At 42.9% G+C, this 22,473-nt stretch overlaps 1 protein-coding gene and 1 long non-coding RNA gene across 5 annotated transcripts in view; one reads left to right on the top strand and one right to left on the bottom strand.

The window, feature by feature from the left end:
• Nucleotides 1–2,890: 2,890 nt before the first annotated feature.
• On the bottom strand, nucleotides 2,891–15,809 carry LOC131484085 (uncharacterized). 3 transcript variants are annotated; one of them, XR_009248010.1, is made up of 4 exons: nucleotides 15,686–15,808; nucleotides 11,025–11,087; nucleotides 8,616–8,705; nucleotides 2,891–3,246 (listed from the first exon to the last, which is right to left on the bottom strand). It is a non-coding gene; the product is annotated as an uncharacterized LOC131484085 (long non-coding RNA). The 3 variants fall into 3 exon arrangements; XR_009248009.1 differs by lacking the exon at nucleotides 2,891–3,246 and adding an exon at nucleotides 3,760–3,896; XR_009248011.1 differs by lacking the exon at nucleotides 2,891–3,246 and adding an exon at nucleotides 8,389–8,514 and having other exon boundaries at nucleotides 15,686–15,809.
• Nucleotides 15,810–20,044: 4,235 nt separating this feature from the next.
• PTER (phosphotriesterase related) overlaps nucleotides 20,045–22,473 on the top strand; it is a 71,180-nt gene continuing 68,751 nt past the window's right edge. Inside the window, exon 1 of one of the 2 annotated variants that reach the window (XM_058681816.1) lies at nucleotides 20,045–20,171. The gene's annotated coding sequence lies outside the window, so the exon portion shown is untranslated. The remainder of the gene's footprint in view (nucleotides 20,172–22,473) is intronic. The other variant, XM_058681814.1, reaches the window with a different exon arrangement.

Genomic DNA, 22,473 nt, shown 5'->3' with positions numbered 1-22,473 from the left:
TGGAGCCTGGAGCCTGCTTCGGATTCTGTCTCTCTCTCTCTCTCTCTCTCTCTCTCTCTGCCCCTGTCCCACGCGCACTCTCTCGAAAACAAATAAACATGAAAAATTAAAAGAAAAAAAAAAGACTCTTGTGACATCATCACCAACTTCTCACGTATCTCAGGCCTCACCTCTAAATGTGTTAATTCATTCCATCCTTAGCGACTGACCCTTTATTTCCCGTAGATGGTCCCTACGCAGACCACTTTGCTTTCTTAGGGACTGGGCGGATAACTCCACCAAACCGATTTGAGGTCTTTCCCTAGAGACTGTGGCCTCAAAAGGGAGAAAGAGGACTCCTTGCAGTTTGCTGGCCCTGGGTTCAAATCCTGCCTCTGCCACTTGGCAGCTGTGAGGTCCACTCTACAGCAAAGGTGCTGATTAACTATTGTATGGAGAGCCCCTGTCAGCGTCTGGAGGTTCTTGTTTCAGAGTAGCTTGGAAAGTTAGAAACACATTGCTTAGGCACCGAAGAAACGATTTGAGGGTAACGACAGGAGGTCAGTGGGAACTGAAATGGTAGTTGATCAACTAGGATAAGAATCAAAATCAGCAGTACTGGGAATGACGGGGAGGTCAGGAGAAATAGGGAGGAATCAGATTACCCTGGGCATTTGCAACAGGTTAGTGGTCAGGGCCAGGAAAACACCAAATTTCGGCAAACAAAGACGGGAATAAAAATAGCTGGTGTTGAGAGAGAACACTGACCTGTGCCTACATTTGACACAAATACCCCAAAGGGCAGATCGGTGATCAATCCATTTTGTTTGTGCGTTTGTTTCATTGTATTTCACTCCCCAGCTACTTCTCTCACATTGGTTGTCTTGCTAATTTTGAAATGGTCCCCTGTTTGTAAAAGAACTCCCAATTTCCTTGAGATTAATTTATACCCGCTCAGTGTTTCTCCAAGTGGTTCCTCACCTCAAAAGCAAAACATGCTATTGATGAAATATGACATTTGTATAGCACCTACTTTTGCAATTCATGCAAAAAAAAAAAAGTGCCTGAAAATGTCACAGTCCCACGTAAAGTCACTCCAGTGTATATTTTAAAAGGGAAAGCAAGTATTAAATACCCAACAAGAATGAGATTTCAGAAACATAATACAAAGTGCATTGCATTATTAAATCCATTTCTAAAATGGATTGATTTCTTTATGTTTAGAATAGTACACTAATGATAATTAGGTCAGTTTGGAAGATAAATGCTTTTCCAATCTTCCCTTTAAGTCCGGTATTAGTATAAAATTTCACCGTTGCTTAATTAGGAGCTGAGAGAGCAGGCCAATATATCCTTTTCTGGAGCAACAGCCCTGAGAGAAATTATTGCATACCATCAAAATAACAAAGCAGGTCGCTGACAACTGTGTTTTCCTAGCAGAGGCATCCCTAATAGTGCTATACAATCACTATTAGACCAAGCCTCAGAGAGGAGTGTCAGGAAAATTAAAACGGACAGGCACCTCTTTAAGCCACTTGGTGCAATTTAGTTGGGCTTAATAGGGTCTTTCTTTGGGAGTCTGAATAGAAGCATAAGCAATTCCACCCAGATTTTCAGATCTTAACTTGTGTTAGAAATGTCAGCTGCTTTTGATCATGTTAATGATGGGGTCCTCTAATTGGACTTGTATATAAGGCCGGGCTCCTACAAGATATTGTCTTCCTTCTTTACGCACTTAACTGTTTCTCTGCTTTCATTTCAGTGTAAACAAATGTGCATCTGGTAACAAGCCACCGAATGATGAGATTCCTCAAGTCGCTATTCCGTGCACATCTTTTCAGCCATGCGTTTTCAGTTGCTCTGAACGTCTCCACATCCATTTTTAGGCATCATGTATGTTAGCCCTGTTGTATCCAGTTTTGTCACTCTATTTTCGAACAACTACAAAAGAGACCTTGCCTTTATAAAAATTATGAATGGAAAAACTTATTTTCCATCTTAATAGAAGAGCAAACTTTTGAATTTTATCATCAGATGCCGCCTCTGTTTTAAATGCTTCGGCCAACAATGAGTTTCACTTTTATTGCATTGTCTATTCCATTTTTGAAGACAGTTTAGGGTGCATATCCAGACTGTGAAGCTTTCCATAGCAACAAGATACAAGAAAGGATGTGGCTTTCTTTTGCATTTTCTAGGATAAACGCCTATGAGCTACTTTGATTTTTGCCTTTTAAATGCATTTCCATCGCATTCGCAGAGAGAACAAATCCCAAAATTTATTGCACGTCTCTCAAAACGAACTGAGTAAATTCTATTTTGTAACTACAACTTTAATTGTGACCTCGGCTAGATGCCGAATTTCAGGGAAGCAAAATTCTTGCACTGTGCACTTACATGACATACGAAATGATTTACTTCATGTATAATCCGGGGAATGGAGAAGTTAGACATGCTTAAGGAAGCCGATCTCTCTCCCTTGCCCTTGCCCTCTCCTTCTGTCTACCCCCCAACACACACAGCTGTGTGATCTCCAGGATCTGAATCATGGCTGGGATTTAGTGAAGGAGGGAGCGAGGTAGAGTGTGTTTGTCTGTTGGGGAACAGGGTGGTCACTGTTGGTGGTGTTTAGCCTTGGGAGAAAGTTCACAAGTTCTAAAATCTTGGACCTCACTGTTTTGTTTTCCCTACCTCACTAGGCATTTTATCTCCTATGAGCCGGGAAGCCTGGCCAACTGCAGTAAAGGTGCCTGATGACTAATTTAACATTTTCCAAAGCTGCAAAATCACTGATCTACCAGTGGGAGACTCCTGGGCTCAACAATGTGGCCAAGAAATCCAGCCTCAACATCCACGTAACCTGGTGTTCTTTTGGAGAATAGTTCCTGCAGGGCAGTGCCTGGATAATGATATTTAAAAAATGAATCATTGCATTTGTGACCAAGGGGATGGGGAAGAATAAGGCATAATTTTTAATATTTGTGAATAAAAGAACTTTTGCTATTCAAATGGAAGGAGCTAATAATAGTGGTACAGGATGATGACTTGGAAACCTGGCACCAAATTTCTTTGTTTGCAGAAATGCATGCCTTACACAATCCCTGTTTATACAGTTCTAGTTTACTTTAGCAAAGGTACCTGTTACATATTTGTTGATGTTCTCTTACCTTGTGTTGTTGATGCTGTTTTGTTTTTACATTAAGAACTCCCGAGGTACAGGGTTCTGTTTCATGTTTCTCATGAAATGCCTATTTACTTAAATATGAAAGTCTGTGAAGAAAGAAAGAAACGGCATGGAAACAAACACAATAGAGGAGCAAAATTTGCCATGTATCAAAATATTATATGTTCCTGACTGGTTTTTAATTGTTTTCATGAAAAACTGATTGGATACAAAGGAATAATTGTGACGTGTGTATAAGGCATGATGAATTACACTAAAATTGAGGACCATGAAACCACCATCCAGGATAAGGAATAGAGTGTCCCCCCCCCCATGCCCACCCCTTTGAGGGGGCCTATGTGCCGCTCCATAATGTTGTGGGGCTTCTCCCTGGAGAAAACCGCTACTCTGAATTTTGGTTTATCATCCCCTTGTTTTGCTTTGTAGTCTGGCATATATGTTGATATCTTCAAACAATGCGTAGTTTAGTCTTGAATGTGTTGAGTTGATATAAATGGAATTGCTGAATTCTTCTGAAACTTGATTTTTTTTTCACTCAGTATTATTTCCCGAGATGTATCCAACGTGATGTGTATTTTATTCTTTTTCACTGCTGTATGGTAATTTTACATCATTTATTTTTAAAGAAAATGTAAGGAGGAAAGTTGGCTATAAGCATAATTCTTCAGTATTTGTTGTTTAAGAGAACTTCTATCTTCATTTCCATTTTAGTGTTTTGTTCAGCTTTATACTTCCCCTAGAGAAGAAGAATGATATACTGGGTTTTAAATTTTTTTCTAATGTTTTTCATTTATTTTGAGGGGCAGGGAGGGGCAGAGAGAAGGAGAGAGAATACCAAGTAGGCTCCATGCTCTCAGCACAGAGCCCAAGGCAGGGCTTGATCTCACCAACTGTGAGACCATAACCTGAGTGGAAATCGAGTCAGACACTTAACTAACTGAGCCACCCAGGTGCCCCAGAATGATACATTGTTTGTTAGCGCTCAAAGGAAACTAGAGATTCTTTTGCTCAACCTTACATAAGGTACCTGAAACTGCCCCCCGACCCCACTCCCGGTAAACAAAGGGATCCATCTAAGGTTACAGAACAGTCAGGTCTTTGGGCATCTAGCTCTCACCTCCTCAAAAGAAAGAAGGGTTCACCCTCTTGCCCTTCTCTTGTACCTTCTCTTTTCTTCAGGAATAATTCATCAAGACACTAAAAAAGACACTGTGTCCAGACTCACTTCAAAGTGACCACAGGTCTTGATTTTTAGAAAAAAAATACAAGGACTTGATTTTATAATGTATGTGGATACTCTTAAGTACTTGTTCTGTTTTCTGTCATCTAGAAAACAAGCTCTTGGTGGATTGCAAAATTTTCTCTTCCCATTTTAGCAAAAGAAACTATTGAGAAAAGTAAGTTAAAAAAAAAACTTTGTAGCTCTCAAACTTTAGTATGTGCAAGAATCTTCTAGAAATTTAAATTCTGAGGCCACACTCAGAAACACTGATACAGAAGGACTACAGAAGGGTCCAGGAATCTTTGCTTTAACAAGCACCCAGATGATCATCTGGTAACCTTGAGAAAATATACAAAGAAAGTGAGCTTGTGCGCTGTATTGGATGACAGTTTACCAAGAATACTCTTGGTTCCCATGAACAGAATTTAAAAAAAAATACAGAGGAGGAAAAGTGGAAATAATAGGAGCACTTAGAAGCTGGATTTCAGCAAATTTATGCAGGGAGGATGGAGAAGAGCAAGAGTGTAAAATCTATTATTTTCTTTTCTTGAATTGAGGTATAATTGACATAAACATCACATTAGTTTCGTGCATACTAAGTAACGATTCGATATTTGTATACAGTATGAAATAATCACCACAATAATTCGAGTGAACACTCATAACCACACACGGTTAGGAAATTTTGTGATAAGAAATTTTGAGATCTACTCTCTTAGCAACTTTCAAGTTATGCAATAGAGTATTATTAATTATAGTACACATGCTGTACATGACATCCCCACAACTTATTTATTTTCGAAGTGGAAATCCGGCTTTTTTGACCACCTTCACCCATGTTGCCCACCCCCCACACCACTGCCTCTAGCAACCACCAATCTATACTTACGAGCTCATTTTATTTTTTTGGTTCCACATATAAGGGAGATCATGTGGTATTTGTCTATCTTGTTTCACTGAGCTTAATGACCTCAAATTCCATCCATGTCTTTGCAAATGGCAAGATTTCCTTCTTTTGTGCAGCTGAGTAACATTTCATTTTATACATACCACATTTTCTTTATCCATTTATCTGTTGGTGGTGGACACTTAGGCTATTTCCGTGTCTTGGTTCTTATAAAGAATGCTCCAGGGTGGGAGTGGGGGGTGGGGGGAAACTCCTGCAAGTCAGCAGTGTAGGAAGATCCTGAACTCACAGCCTTCTACGGACTCACCAAATCTATAGCTACAGCTCTGAAAAGGATCTGAAAACTAGATGAATTGCTTCTCCACAACAAAGGATAAAAAGACCATGTCCAGATGGGTAGGAGAGGCAGAGAGACATGGTCTCATCAACACCCCGGCCCCAGAGTGGCAACCCACAACAGCAAAGGATCTCATCAGGCACCCCCACCCCTGGGATCTACATTGGAGACATGAGCGCCCAAAATGTCTGGCTTGGAAAACCAATGGGACTAACGTCCAAAGGACCCAAAATGTAGTAGAAAACGAAGATTCCCCTTTCACTTTTTAATTTTTTTTTTTAAGTTTCTTTATTTATTTTGAGAGAGAGAGAGAGAGGCAGGAGGGGCGGGTGGGCCGAAAGAGAGGGAGAGAGAATCCCAGCTAGGCTCCTCACTGTCAATATGGAGCCCGATTTGGGCCTGGGACTTACAAAGTGAGATCATGACCTGAGCTGAAATCAAGAGTTAATGCTTAACCAACTGAGCCACCCAGGCATCCCTAAGATTCACACTTTAAAGGGCTCAAGTGACATCTCACTTACCTTGAGACCCAGTGAAAAAACAGCAGTTGGAAAAGCACCTAGACTATATGTAGAAGGCATTGGATGGATTGATGATGTACTGATATGGGGATGTGTTTTGTTTTGTCATGTTTTTCTAAGTAGAATAGCTTGCTTTCTTAGAACTTACCCTTAAAAACAAATTAAATTATAATAATAGTAACTTTATCTGCTTATTTTTTTCTGTTATAAAATGCTTTCACATTATTACAAACTATGAAACTTACTCTATGCCCAGTCTACATTCTCTTTTACAGAGGAGCAAATTGAGACTCAGTGGAGTTCATCAGAGCTTTCAGTTAGTTAAATACTATACATTTTTAAATTTATATTTAAAATTAAAAATTTTTTAAGCTACACTTTTAGAAATTAAGCATTGTCTCTAATCCGCTTTTACGAGTAATGTTTGAAATCTCTGAGCAATACTTTTTAAAAACTTTTTTACGTTTATTTATTTTTTTGCGAATGAGAGAGAGAGCTAGCCAGGGAGGGGCAGAGAGAGAGAAGGAGAGAGAAATCCCAAGCAGGTTCAGTGCTGTCAGCACAGACCTGGACGTGGGGTTTGAAGTCACAAAATGTGAGATCATGACCTGAGCCGAAACCAAGAGTCAGATGCTTAACTGACTGAGCCACCCAGGTGCCCCTATGCAATATTTTTTTTAAATTGTGTTAAAGCTAAAAAAAAAATGTACACAGATCTACCTTTTTCATTGTTTTAGGACAAACATTAAGATTCTAATGTGTGTTTTTTTTTCTCTAATTCCTGCGTTTTTAATTTGTTTTAGCTTTGGTTTAGTTTTGGAAAATAATACCTTCCCCTGTATATTCTCAAATGATGGTTTGATGGACAAAACTACCTTTTTTCAGTAAATTATTAGAGCATTATTTTCTTTATGAAGCAGGACACACTACTTACTTTTAGACAAGAAATTATGCATCCTAGTTTCAACTGATAGCATTTACGCTTTTATTTTTTTAATGGTTATTTATTTTGAGAGAGAGAGAGAGAGAGAGAGTGAGAGAGCATGTGAGTGGGGCAGGGCCAGACAGAGAAGGAGAGAGAATCCCTAGCAAGCTCCACACTCAGCTCAGAGCCTCATGTGGGGCTCGAACTTACAACTGTGAGATCACGACCTGAGCCGAAATCAAGAATCAGACACTTAACTGACTGAGCCACCCAGGCGCCCCACATTTACGCTTCTATTCATGTTCCTCTTTCCAACCTCTTTCCAGCCTAATTTACAGAGGAATAAAATTCCTGATGACCTCTCCAAGAAGGCTCAGATTCACCAGGTGACACTAACCCCCAAGGTCAAGAGGAGGTGCACAGTCCAGACTGGGTCGCTGATGGACTGGTCAAAAAGATCCTAAGTGAAAAGTGGCACTGCCACTGCTAGGTCAGAAGCACTGAGAAAGATGTGATGTCCTGCATGGGGCCCTTCTGTTCTGTCCCCAAACAATGCAGACAAACTGCCCCCAATCAAAGCAAGTGGTTTCGGAGGCCAGCAGGTTTGACCAGCTCAGCTTTGAAATGGCAACTTGATCCCATCAGAAGCAACCATGGCACCCCCCACCCAGCTTTCCAACAGTGGGGACTCTCAGCCAGGAAAATGTGGTCTGCCTCATCTTTCTACAGTACAGCCACCATCGCTGGTCCTGCAGGATTCGATCTGGGGGTGTTTATATGCTCAAGGCAACAACCCTGGACATCACAGACCCCCTTTTCCACGTGAAGAGAAATGGGTGAAACTTGGCAAGAGGAAACAAGGTAAGGCCTTTGTCTGTAGGCAGAAAATAGACGCTTTCTTTGTCTAAATACACACTCTTCTTCCTAAATGGGCTGCTGAAGAGAACTTTAAGTACATTGATGATGTCAATAACAGGTGAATGATTTGTCTACATAAACGTAAAACCGGAACTGATCACATAGTAAACTGGATAAGAAAGCCAAATACTCAGAGGCAGAGGAGACAGCTGTGTGGACAGCGTGATGTTAGAAGAAGTGAAAGACTGAACTGACTGGGTGATCCAGTCTGTTAAGCATCCGGCTCAGGTCATGATCTGACCGTTCCTGAGTTTGAGCCCTGCTATCAACACAGAGCCCACTTTGGATCCTCTGTCCCCCTCTCTGCCCCAACCCTGCTCATTTTGTCTCTTTCTCTCTCTCTCAAATAAATCAATAAAAACTTTTTAAAAAGAGAGAGAAATTGAAAGAAAATCTAGTTCCAAAATGCTTACTCAAGGTGCCACCGCGGTATCTGAAATTCACACCAGCAGACAAATCACAACTTTGTAATAATGAAGTATATCTCTAAGTGTGTTCTCCAGGGAGCATTAATAGTCGTTATACTAAGAAAAAAAATGCACACAGACAGATATTTTCACTAATGTTCATAAATGTGGGGAAATCCCAGGTTTAAACGAACAGCTGTCTTTACTGTAGAACTTACCCGGGCTTGGAAAAACTACAAAGTCTTATGAATCTCCAATAACGGGCATAAATGGGTAGTTTTTCCAAATGTGATTGGCCATAGGACACCCTTTTTAAAAAAAACAAAAACAAAAACAATGTACCTTATTAAACTTTCAGGTTTTTCTAAGACGAGAAAATGCATCTTTCCCAGATGATCCATAAGAGTATGCAAATGTCCTAGCAAGATGGACAACTCATGAACTCATTATCATTCATGAATACTTGAGCATGGCTCCCTACCTCCCCACCCCCAACCACATCCAACTCAGGAGCTCCAGAGAACAGAAACTTGCAGCAACAAGGGATTTATGTTTGGGCGTGAAGGAAAGAGAATGAGTGTTACCTAGAGGGGGCTGGCAGGGGTGAGGGCTAGTGTCTGGCAGGTGGACTTAGGTGCAGCACACTAAGAGTTACTACTACCCCTCTCCCAGTGAGGCCAGGGTGCACGATGTGGAGTCCAGACAAGGTGGGAGAATCTCCAAACAGACCAGAATGGAAGCGAACAGGGAAAATGGAGAGAGACATTACAGCGACATTTTGTTCGTGGAAATCCTTTGGTTCGGACTACCTTTACCAAGAGAAAAAGGTCACGATTTCAATTTTCAGTGGCAGCCAGCCATGATAGCCACCCCTGTTTCAAAGTCTTCCAAATGGAATTCTTTCTGCACTCAAACATAAGGAGCACAGTGGCACTGTGCAAAATGGCGGAGGCCTCCAGCAACACAAAGTTAATGCCCAACATGCAATAATATACCGTGACCCTCCAACACTGCGAACGCCAGACGCATTTGAACGCCTCCTTTCTTTTACGGAAAATGGGTTCATGTTACTCTCTTGTTAAGTTTATTTATTTATTTATTTTGGGAGATAGAGTGCGTGAGAGGGGAAGGGGCAGAGGGAGAGGGAGAGAGAGAGAGAGAGAGAGAGAGAGAGAGAGAGAGAGAGAGAGGGAATCCCAAGCAGGCTCTGAGCAGGGCTCGATCTGAGGAATCATGAGGTCATGCACGACCTGAGCGGAAATCAAGAGTCTGACCCTCAACTGACACTGCCTCCCAGGCATCCCCCCATTTCACGTTTTGAAAAATCATTACTCAAAATCACACACTGTGCGGTTTCACTCATATGTAGAATTTAGAAACAAAATAAAGGAACAAAACGGGGAGAAAAAGAGACAAATCAGGAAACAGACTCTTAACTAGAGAGAACACACTGATGGTTACCAGAGGGGAGATGGGTGGGGGGATGGGTGAAGTAGGTGAGGTACCTAAGTACCTAAGGAGTACATCTGCGATCAGCAACCTGATGGTGTATGGAAGTGTTGAATCACTATATTGTACACCTGAGACAAATACAACACTGTATCCTAACTACACTGGAATTAAATTTTTTAAAAAGAGATATAGAAAAACAAAAAACAAAAAAACAAGGGCATTGGTTAAAAGTGTGTATCTGGAATAGTTAGGAAAAAAAAACCCCAATTTTTAATTCTGTATTTTGTATGTATTCTTATGCTGAGAGTTTTAGATTCAGCTCCTAGGGATATTACTTTCTACTACAGGAGATATTGATTTCTACTGAAAAGTGAAGTTTCAGTCAAGGCTTTTGAATTCATACATAAACATCATTCTTATTTTAAAATTAAAGTGCTCAAACATTTCAAATGATTGGGGATTCGACTGAACCTAAGAGCAACTTTTGTGCGTTGCCTCTCATTAGAGCTGAATATAGTTCGAAGGTGGTGACAGGCGCTCTATTTTGGGAGATGAGCATATCATGTCAGGACCATAATTCAAGGAAGACATGATACATGGGTGGACTGTTACTTTGAACGGTATCTTTTTCCAGCTGAAGGAAAAAGGTGTCTTGCCATAGCAAGAGGGTTTTATCTCCTCCTTCCCACTTAAAGTCATGTTTTCCACCTTAATCCTCACATTCAATGAAATATTTTTTAAGTGATTTTATTTATTTTGAGAGAGAGAGAGAGAGAGAGAGAGAGAGAGAGAGAGAGAGAGTGTGTGTCTGTGAGGGGGAGGGGCAGGGAGAGAGGGAGAGAGAGAATCCAAGCTGTCAGCACAGAACGCGACGAGGGGCTTGATCCCACGAACTGTAAGACGGTGACCTGAGTCAAAATCAAGAGTCAGACACTTAACCGACTGAGCCACTCACACACCCCCTCAATGTAATATTTTCTTGTGAGGTTTCTGCTGCCCGTCAAAGGGCACAATCTGCCTATTATGTGATGTGCTAAGATGTTTGTACTTTATCAACTGTTAATTAGAGTGACAGCCTAGCAAGCTTTTTCTTTTTTTAAATGTAGCACAGCTCTTGGTGTCTAGGCTTAGGTTAAAAGTGCAGCCTGACATAACCACTCTCCTTTTACACTTACCCCATGTTCTCCGAATGCTGACAGAAATATTTTCTATGCTGATAAGTCAGACTGTCCTGTTATCTGAAAGAGGAAAGAAGGCAAGCAAAAAAAATTTAGGGAAATAAACATTTCCATGACTTTCACCCATGCCAGAAGGAAAGTAATAATCCCACCTCTGAGGAGTCTAAGTGATATTTTATTCCTACAGGATTTATTTTAAAATACTGAATTTGCCCCATGTTAAAAAATATGATGTTGTTTTCTATTGCCATAATCAGTGACGTAACAGTAGCTTGTCCTTTTAAATAAATCCCTGATTAATTTCAAAACCTTTATTTTCCACCTTTTTTCCTCTTTACTTTTCTGTCTATCCCCAACCTATTACAAAGTCACCTTCATGTAAGGCTGGTTTAGAATCATGAATCTGAGCCACAGGAATGACTCAGGGCGGGTACATCTGCAAAGTCAGGTGTGAGCAATGAAGACCCAGAATAGGTTTTCATGCAATTCGCAGGCAAGAAACAAATCCCGGATGAGGCAAAGGGACTTCTATCCATTCTGCTGATCAAATGGAGGAATTGTATGGCACATTCTCAATAGCACACAGCTGCTTTTTTACATAATTTTTTTTTACATTTATTTATTTTTTTGAGAGACACAGAGAGACAGAGCTCAAGCTGGGGAGGGGCAGAGAGAGAAGGAGACACAGAATCCGAAGCAGGCTCTAGGCTCTGAGCTGTCAGCACAGAGCCCGATGCAGAGCTCGAACCCACGAACTATGAGATCATGACCTGAGCTAAAGTCGGACGCTTAACAGACTGAACCCCCTTTTTTTCATTGGCCCCAGGGCTCTTAGTTAGTTATCAAGCTTCTTTCTGTTTAATGACTGGGTCTAGTAGGGAGAGGCTGAGCAGAAGGGAGATGGAACCCATTCCATCGTGGGACACCATGGAGTTGACCAAGGTCCAGCATGACCTATGACCTGCCTTGGAACTGAGTCCTTCTGGGTGCCTGTCCAAGCTCGGGCTCTCCGGATCTGCCCGTCCTACTTCTAGCAGGGAAGCCAGTGAGGCCAGAACAGCCGCCATCAACTTAGCATCCTCCCCACATAACGACCTCACCCCGCACCACACCGATAAAAAGGGGGTCTTTGTGAGAAGCGTCACAGTGTGTCACCAGGAAAAGCTTCGGATCTTTGATTTAAGAAGAGGAGTGAGCCTCTTCACCCCAAATCTGCCGAGTACAGAACCGTCTTTCTCACAAATACAGAATTTGCATGTTTTGAACATTATAGGATTTTGAGTATTAATGTTAAAATAGCCTTCTCAATATATACCTAGTGTGGACATTATTCCTTGGGGAATTATAATCCTTTATTACAAGGCTGAGGCCAAGTCAAGTTTACTCATGTGTTGTGGAATTTAACTAGCATCCTGTGTGCTTAATTCTATTGTGAAAGAACTTTTATAAGTCACTTCTACCTTATCTGCTATGTCTCGGAGAAGGAGTGTCATTAGTTAATTTTCAAGACAAGCTAAATTTGGCAAACCTGTGTTAAGAAATATGGCGTTTGCTGTCAGTTTGCAACCCTGATTTATAACAGTAATACTTTCCCTACTCTTTGGAATCCTGCATCCAGGCTACGGTGTGGTGAAGGTACCTGAAATATTGAAATATTGGATGCCTAGGTATAGAAGAGTGGCTGCCCCTGGGGCGGGGGGAGTGGGGGTGAAAGCAGAGGGTAATTGAGACCAGAGAGGAGTATGCACTGGGCATCTATGGTATTGGTAATGTTGAATGGTGGGTTCATAGATGTTTATTACAAGGCTTTATAACTTCCATAAGGTTTATTGAATATATTCTTCTCTATCAATTAAAAATGCCATGTGCCTGATATTCTAACAGGACTCTTAAAGCTTCCACACATTTATGCACCTTAGGTTAAAAAAGATAGTTCTGTATTAAAACGACCACATCATCCTCACATCCTATTACCATGTAAACATCAGAATAATGAAATGCTCTATTTTAAGGGAATTTAAGAAAAAGAATGCCAAGATCAAATATAGATGTTTTCCTATTACATCTGTTACTATTAACACATTCTAACCTTAATCTCACACCTATGCCATGATTGTAGAGTGCTTTCTGACTCACTCACTCTGTTTCTCTGAAGTTAAAACCTTTCTCTGGGACTTTAGATTGTTTGAGTTAAAAGCCCTTTCGAGTTTGCTTATTTCTCTGCAGTCGGTGACTTTTTAAAATCCCAGTGAATGTCCTTTGCCTCTTTCCGAGAGAAGAGAGTTGGATACTAGATTGTTTTTAAGATCTTCTTCTGGCTCTAAAAATCTGATCCTGTGACAATCCAGGAACGTGTTAGGTTGCCTTTCCAGCTTCCCTGTTCTCAGAGCATCTGGTTCCTTCTTAAGACAATTAAAGAAAAAGAAGCATGGAATTAGGAATTATTTTGCTCCCTGACTTCACTTCACACACACACACACACACACACACACACACACACACACAGAATATGTATGGGGAGCCTGGCCTCACAGTCTTCAGCTCCAGTCTAATGTTGCTTTTGCTGATGTGTGCCACATACTCATTCCCTTGTCTAGGTAACAACAGCTAACATTTCTTGATCCCTTTGCTATGTCCTGTGCTAAGCACTTAACTTGGATTACTGGGTCGTTAGTTCTTAGCATTTGGGTTTTGGGGTCAGCTAGTCCTAGATTGACATCTCAGGTCAGCCCTTTATCAGCTATGAGACCTTGAGCAAAAAGAATTCACATGTGCTAGCCTCAGTTTCCACATCTGTAAAATGGGGATTACGTAAACATAAAATCTTAAAAGTGTTTACAAAGGGCTACGAGAATAGACAGACTGGCACACGGACCGCCATAAATGTCGACGTTGTTTTTGCTATTTTTGTTATTGTTGGTGTTATTTTTGTTACTATTAACATTATTGCCAGTGAAAAATACTGCCAGACCACTACTCCTGAACCCTTGCTCCTAGGCTCCTCACTGGTGACTCTGACGCTTGATTTTCTTACGTCCATCCTGGGTGTCAGATCCCTTCTGACCTGTTGGACCCTGGGCTTCTCACATGGGTGATTCCCCAGAGGGCTGTACCCTGAGGCCCATCTACACTTTCACACTGTTTCCTTTGTCCTATTTGTGTGTCTGGCTTCTCTGTACTTAAAGCCTCCTTATGCCACCTGCCTAGCAAAGCCCCCCAGTATTGTTCTCGAGACTCCAGATAAGACACTCTCATAGCCCTAATGCTTATGGGGACTTCATACAAACCTATGGAGGTACAGGATCTCTGCCGTCCTCAACACGCAGATTCCATCTCTGGTCCCAAGATTGCCCCTACAGCTCCCATCATCTCCCAGCCAGATAAGGCGCATATCAAACCCGCAAAGTCACCTGGCCGTGGCCAGCCACAAGAGAGGCTGCAAAGCGTACCTCTAACAGGGTGGCCATGGGGGCGCTGGGTGACTTCGGGGTTTCGGCTCAGGTCACGATCTCACGGTTCACGCACCGGCAGTGTGGAGCCTGCTTGGGATTTTCTCTCTCTCCCTCTCCCCCACTTGCACTGTCTCTGTCTCTCTCAAAATAAAGAAATAAAGTTAAACAAAAACGAAAACAGGGCAGCCACGAACGCTGCTGGATTATTAGGGTGAAAGAAAGAACGGATCTTCAGGACAGCCAGCAAGCTGCCAGAGAGAGGTATTAGGATTTTCGTTTTATAGAGGGCACCACGACTAAGAGAAATTAAGAGGTCGCAGAGTAAGAAAGACAAGGAGCCAGGAACTGAAGCCAGGCCTTTCAGACTCTGGAGCTACGTCTGAAGGTACTTGTCACTGGTGCCTCCCCAACACACTGTTCACCGAGAGCATAGCTGCTTCCAGCACTCTCTGACAGGCGATTTGTCCCCGATTTCCCGCCATATTCTGCCTGGAAGATTGAAGCAAACTCTTCTCTTCAGTTATTTTAGGGTAGTTATATGCCCTACTGTGTTTTCAGACATCCCAGTATATTGTCACTTCTGTCAATATTTACTAAGTGACACAATCTGGCCAACAACTCACACAGAAGAATTCAAGGACTAAAGTTGCAAAGGTTGTCTTCCCATAGTACAAAACATATCAAACCATGATTTCAACAAAGCTTCTGAATAGCAATTTAAACTAATTCCATAGCAAAAAAAAAAAAAAAAAAAAAAATCGCACAATCAAAAAAGATCCTGAAATGAAAACAAAGAAATTCTTCATCTTATGTAAAGGGAAAAAAAAGTCGAATTATTTGAATCATAAATTCAAGCCATCCCTTTAACATTTGCTTCAAGTCCACATTGTTTTGTTTTTCAAGACTGAGACAACTACTATTTGGTATTCTTCACAGACACGCATGCCTGGACTTACAGTTAATGAATAGCTTCCTGCTGGGTTTTTTGGATTTAATTTCATTCTGTTCAACTTAGCTCTCAACGCCGTATTTATTAGAGATCAATAATCACATTATTTTGTGCTAACAGATGCCTCTAACACTTAAATAATTCTCTCAAGGATTTGGGAAGCCATAATGGAAGCCATCTAATATTAGTCATTAATACTAGCTGGCTAAGGGATAGTGGTTTTTTAATTTGCATACAGAACCGCCCAATTCTCTTACCGGGACAAACACTATATTAATCAGGGTCGACTATCTTCTGTAACAAATGATCCCCACATCTCCATGGCTTAGTACACTTTTCACTGGAGAAAGAATGGAGGATGCCGGGTGGGTGGGGGTTTTTTCCAGGGGCTGCTTCTGGTTGCCACTTCCACTACATCCCATTGGCTGGCACCCAGTGGCAAGACCTCCCCTAACCGCAAAGGAGGCTGGGAAATGTAGTATAGCTACCTGCCCAGGAGAAGGAGGACATGACTTTAGTGAGCACCTAGACACTGAATAAAATTGAGTCTGTCATAAACACCAAAAGAAATTGTTAGGTAAGAGGGAAAAAAAACAAAAGGAAATTCAATTTAAAAGGGTTGTTTGTGTGTGTGTGGGGGGGGGGCGGGGGGGGGGTGGTACCTGAGTGGCCCAGTCAGTTAAGCGTGGACTTGGGCTTAGGTCATGGTCTCATGGTTTGTAAGTTCGAGGCCTGTGTTGGGCTCTGTGCTGACAGCTCAGATCCTGGAGCCTGCTTCGGATTCTGTGTCTCCCTCTCTCCCTGCCCCTCCCCTACTGACACTCTGTGTGTCTCTAAATAAATAAATAAATAAATATTTTTTTTTGAAATAAATGATAAAATTGAACCTTATGACCTTTTATTTATAGTAGCAAATCTAGTGAGAGTAACAGGTGTTCTAAATTCACGTCATCTTTTTACAAGTTACTTACAAACAGCTGTCTCAGGGTCAAAATTTTTTATTATGGGAAAATACTCACAACGTGAAATTTAACATCTTTAAGTGTGCGGTTCAACAGCATTAAGTAGGCTCACACTGTTGGTCTACTGTCACCACTCTCCACCTCCATTTTTTTCAGCTTCCCAAACCGAAACTCTGTACCCATTAAACACGAACTCCTCCTTGCCCCTCCCTCCAGCCTCGGAGAACCACCATTCTACATTCTGTCTTCATGAATTTGACCGCTGGAAGTGAAAGCATCCAATATCTGTCCTTTAGCGTCTGACTTATTTCACGTAGCATAATGTCTTCAACGTTCCACTGGATGCACAGACCACATTTTGTTTATGCATTCATCCACCAATGGACACTTGGGTCGAATCGCCACCTTTTGACTATTGTGAATAATAGTGTTACCAGCATGGGTGTGCAAATACCTGTTCACGTCCCTGCTTTCACCTTTTTTGGATATACACCCAGACGTGGAGTTGCTGGATCGTTTGTTAATTCCATGCTTAATAATTTTTGAGGAACTGTTCTACTGTGTTTCACAGTGGCTGTAAAGTCGTAACAGTTCCAAAGACCAACTTATCATTGGCTTCTACAAAAGGTTGTAAAGGCTGATTTGTAAAGGGAGAGTCTCCATCAAAAAGTCTCTGGAATTGGGGGATTATGTGTTTTCAATTTAGCTCTTTAAGAACTAGAAAAGTTTTGATATCATTCTTCCTTTGCCTCTAAATGAAGTACCAAAATATACTGAGTAATTACTTGTGTTCTCTGGGAGGTATAAAGAATAGGAATTTGACAGAAAAATGTGTGATGAAAGTTCTGTCCTAGCCCTCTTGTGACATTGGTATCTAATAGATCTCCTGGAAATGATGGGACTAGTTTATCACACCATGACTAAAAATTAAACCAAGAAAATCTCTGTAGCACTGTCAACTTGAACTTCCAATTAACAGTTAAAACCCGACAGCCACACCATTTACAAACTGATATCATTGGCTGTGCTTTTTTTTTTTTTTCTGCTGCTCATCCGATAATTATCTGGCTTACTTTATATTTACCTCTTTGGGTTTTTTTTTCTTTTTCCCTTTGGACAATTTTTGTGTAAATATTTAAAACAACTAACTAAGGTGACGAAAACCTGAGTGCTTTCCAGAAGTTTAATCCAACCAGCGAGGGGTTTGGATGTTTGGTTTTGATTTCATTCTCTCTGCCAATTTAGGGTTTCTGAGTACAAGTACTACCAAACTTCAAAGATACCATGAAAATGAAAAGCAAGTACTGTGGATATGAGAGCACGTTTGAACTAAACCCTTCTCTGACAGATTGATTTGGAAACCTTTGGTTCCTTAATAATATGATTTTTAACTCAGCTATTTCATCACAGGCTATGGCAGTACATTGATGTTCTAGGTTTCAAAAACTATCTCCAAGTTAAGCTTTTCCAGGAGGAAAGGCTGAAAAATGAAGTTGGGCACACGGCTTGATAACATTATCATTTTGGACAGCATAACACCATACAGGACCCCTTTCATCCATTCTTGCCTGCCTGTCCTCAAGGCTAGCGGATTTGGGGGGCCAGCACGGGAAAATTTTAATTATTTTTCAGTAAGACAGCATTTGCTGCTTCACCAACAGTACTGCTTAAATCACCTATGATGTGAAATGGAATCGTACAGTATATACTCAAATAGTGGATGACATCAACGTTTTTCACTGTTGCACACTGGATTGCTGTGGATTTCTCTCCCTTTGTTCGAACAGATGTGTTCACAATAGTTGGATAAAATTCCCAATATAAGACTTCTACGTATTAATTGGAAGTTTCCTTGAAGCGATTTCTTTCAAAGAGAAATAAAGTCTACACTACTTTCTCTTTAACACCGGCTTTAGGGAGTAAAGCCATACAAGTGAGAGCCTGCATGTGAAATCCGTCACAAACCTTGTACAATGGGTGCAATGTGGGCGGTGGAGGATTTAGCAACTTCCATAAAGAAAAGCTGACGTCATTTTTTAACATGAATCTTGTGTATAATTTCACTTCTGGCAGCATAGACTAGTAAGACGCAAAGCATTATAAATGATGGACTTTTAGTCCTCTCTTTAACAGCCATTGTCAGGTACACATTTATATGGCTTCATGGTTGCAGCACGGGCAATCAAAGGGGTAGCCAGCACTGAAATCTCTCTAGAAGCTTCCCTCCGTCCATCTATTCACTATACAATCTCCGTGTGAGCCCCAGTCATCCCTAGTGATATTGAACTCTCTCAATACTCTTTCCTCTGGAGTTCTTAACTTCTACATTTATTCTTATGTCTCTCACTCTTGGGCCCTATTTTTATTCCCTTCCCTGTTCCTAGGATTTAAGCAGCCACCTCCTTAAGGAACATTGCTCTCCTTCAGTCTTGTCCCCCTGCCTGTCCTTTACCAACCAACTTATAGTTTTACCCTCCTTAAAACACAGACACACACACACACACACACACACACACACACCCCTTCATTTCCTTTTCTCTTCTTTTTCTGACTGAAATATATCAGTTTAGTACCTAGCGTCTTACCAAAGTGCCCTGTTCTCTACCAGGAAGGTGTGGTGTAGTGACATCGACCAAAGCACGTTCTAGCCCTGGCCTGGGACAAAGGACTTCTCTTTCGGGATCTGTTTTCTTATCCGTAATTGGAAGAGAAAATGATTCCACCACATGTAGGCTGTTCTAAAAAATTAAGCAAGATAACCTACACACAGTACCTAGAGGAGGAGAATTGGCTTCAGGAAGTACCATCATCATCATTATTATCGTTAATTATTAAACGTTTACCTTCCTTCCAAACGACACCTGGAGATTCTTGCCATCTGAGTACTCATCCTCTTTTCCCCAGAATTCAGGATAAAATTAATTGCATACAGTGTAATACCTAAGGGTATCGTCCTGTATCGCCGCGACTGTTCCCAGCACTAGGTTTGGTCGACAGGTGCACTCGCTTTCCCTAAGCCAGTTGACACTGAAGCGTAGGGCCACTTCAAGCGTCCAGACTCTGCTGGTAAGGATGAGAAACCTCAGGTCCAGGGACATGAAACAATGGACAAATCAACCCAAAGTCGCTCTGCGTTCGGAATGATTATCCAAATCCTGTTCAAGATACCAAACTGCCAGTGCAGCCCCTCTGATCCGTTATCCTTGGAGGAAGCTGCAATAGCTACTAAAGCCTCCATGTTCCAGGCTTTTCTACAGAGACCTGGGGTCTGGGGAAAATGCAGCTGCTTCCTTTCCCCTTGGGGGATCTAGCCCCTCATTCTTTCGACTCCGCTGAACTCGAGGGAGACGAGAAACCTCTCCTTCCAGGATATTTGGGGGGGGGGGGGGTATCTACAATAGACTCTCACGCAGAGAAAGTAGGCTTCCAGTGCGGCAGCTGAACGGATCGTGCAGCTACCAGCCTACTGCCCGCTTCAAGGTTAGGACAGGCCGCCGACAGGAGTGAACCCGGACTTGGACGGGCGGCGGGCTGGGCGGGTCCTGGGCCCGCGGGGCGTGACCTAGGGCCGGGTAGGGCGTGGCAAGAGCCACAGGGCGTGACCTAGGGCCGAGTGGGGCGTGGCCGGGACCCGCGGAACCCTGCCCTGGGACCTGGGGGCGGGGAGAAGACTAGCCCCGAGAGTGAAGCGGGAGGGGAGTGGGGAGACCTTAAAGGCCCTGCACGCTGGCCCCGCCGAGGGTCCCGGGGGCGAAGGCGGCGCGCAGCGAGCGGAGGGAAGGTGCGCGGGAGCCGGGGCGGGGGCGTGGGGGCTGTGAGCCGGGTAGGAAGGGTGGGGTGAGCAGGGGAGCCTTTCGTGTTGATCCCTGCGGGGAGTCCCGGCGATGGTCCCCCTGGGGGAGAGAGGTTGAAAGCAATCCGCGCTTTGGCGAGCTGCTGCCTTTCTCCAGATGCGCTGCAAAGACGCGCGGATCGTGAGGCTGCGCGAGGCCTGGGAGGCTGGTCTGTGTTGGAAGTGGGTGGTTGGTTACCCCAAAGTCTAAAGTGCAGCGAAGCCTGGCTTGAAACCCGAAGCCGAGAGTCCCACGAGGAGCGAGGCCCCGGGGGGCCCCGCGTGGCTCCAGCCCAGTGTTGCTGGACAGAAATGCTGCAGGAGTTGTCGTCGGGCCGTTGGGCTGGGGGGGTGGGGGTGGGGAGGGGTGGGGGCTTCTCTAACATGCTGGTTCTCCTTTCCTGAGCTTTGAAATCATACCTCTAAGCCTTGAGCCTCAGCCTTGCCCTTTATTTTACCGTCTCATGGTTCTTCTGTTGTAAAGATATTCCAAACACACATGGGTGCGCCTCCCCTACAGATAAGAGCGCGGTGTTTACAGGCGCAACGTTGTGATATTTGTGGAGGCGCCTCGGGTTGCAGGGACACCTCCGAACTTCCGAGGGGGACACATTTACAGAGGAGAGCTTCCGCCTTGTGTAAAAACGTGTCCATTCGCCCTCAAATCACTGCCACACTGGAGGAAAACGACAAGCGTTTGCTCCTATCCTAAAGGACCTTCGCAGTCATTGTCAAATAGAATGAGCGTCAGTGAGAGAAGCGAGCTAACACTTCTGACACCGACTTGGCCAGTTGCGTCTTGTTTTGCATAGACAGCAGGGGTGTTCAGCAGTTATCCTAAAGGCCTGATGTAATTCCGGAAATAATGAACCCTTTTTTAAAAAGAAATCTCAGCACGCTGCAAAGAAAAAGGGATCGGACAACTTGCCGTGGAGAGCAAGGCAGCAACTTAATTTCAGAAAACAGGAGAATTGGAACACAAAATTCACAGCGCGCTGCTCTATGAAATTAGGTTTTCCATGTGTGGAGGCTGGATGTTGCTTTATTCTTATGGAAGTTACAAAAATGTATGTAGTATAGATTGGGGCATGCATTTTTATTGCAAAATGCAAATGAATGCAAAATGCGTTTTATTCCCATTCCTGGATCTTAGAATCGGAAGAGGAATGCCCACGCCTATGTTTTTCAACATTAGTGAAAGCTAATCACCAGGGGTCTTCTTCGAGCTCTGTGCCCTAGAAGTTCACACTTTACACTGCTCCTTGAGGAGTTCTCGTGATACTGAAGAGGAAGTTAAGGCATAGGGGTGAGGCCACACTGCTGGAAAGTTTAGGGGGAAAAAACCCATGTCTTTCTAACTCAAAAACCTGTGCTCCTACCACTGAGCCCCCGTGTACTTTGTTTTTCACAAGTATGCCCCCTGTCCAACAGGAATTAAAGATACGCGGGTAGAGGGGGCTATACGACAAGTTGCTGGTTTAACGTACTCAGGACCCGTGAGTGGAATCTCATTCTATTTCCGATTCCAGCTCTGTGACTTTGCACAAGTTACTTATCTTTTCTAGGCACATGAAAGTAATTGATCTCTAGGTCTCTGCTAGATCGAAAAACCTATAGATTTGTGAAAATAATATTCTGCTTTTGCCACTTAATGATATTTTTGGTCACACTGGGTGTTGGAATTACAGGGCGGTCAGGAAGGGTTGGTTTATTCATTCACTAAATGTGCGTTGTGTAGCTGGACACGTACTGGGGCTGCTGCAATACAGAACAGGACAGATGAGGATTCTAGCCTCCAGGGGTATATATTCTGGTTAGAGGCAGGGAGACCTGAGCAAACAAAGAAGGAACTAACAAACAAATTAATTAACCAACAGCTACAAGTTGTGAACAGAGGGCTGTGATAAAGGAAAATGGAGCAGAGAGGTGGGGGGGGGGCACTTTAGATGTGGCGGTGAAAAGAAGTCCTCACCAAGGCCTGCTGGTTTGGAAGGATGCGAAGGACCTAGTGAAGTTCCTTCCTTGCAGTGGGACCTGCTTGGGCAAAGGAGCCATGAAAGGACTTGGCATGTTCTGGAAATAACCAGAACGTCTTTGTGATGGTGATTGGTTCAAGATGAAGTTGGAGAGACAGGGTGGGACCAGGTCATGCAGGGCTTTGTGCAGCCTGGTAAGGTCTCTAGATGTTCATCTCATAGCAACGGGAAGCCACTGAAGGGTTGTGGGCAGGGGAGTGACATGAAGGTGGCTA

The sequence above is a fragment of the Neofelis nebulosa genome, chromosome 8 (assembly GCF_028018385.1).
Source record: "Neofelis nebulosa isolate mNeoNeb1 chromosome 8, mNeoNeb1.pri, whole genome shotgun sequence".
Lineage (NCBI taxonomy): Eukaryota > Metazoa > Chordata > Mammalia > Carnivora > Felidae > Neofelis > Neofelis nebulosa.
Note: the sequence above shows the minus strand (reverse complement) of the source record. Positions and strands in the feature narration are given on the sequence as shown.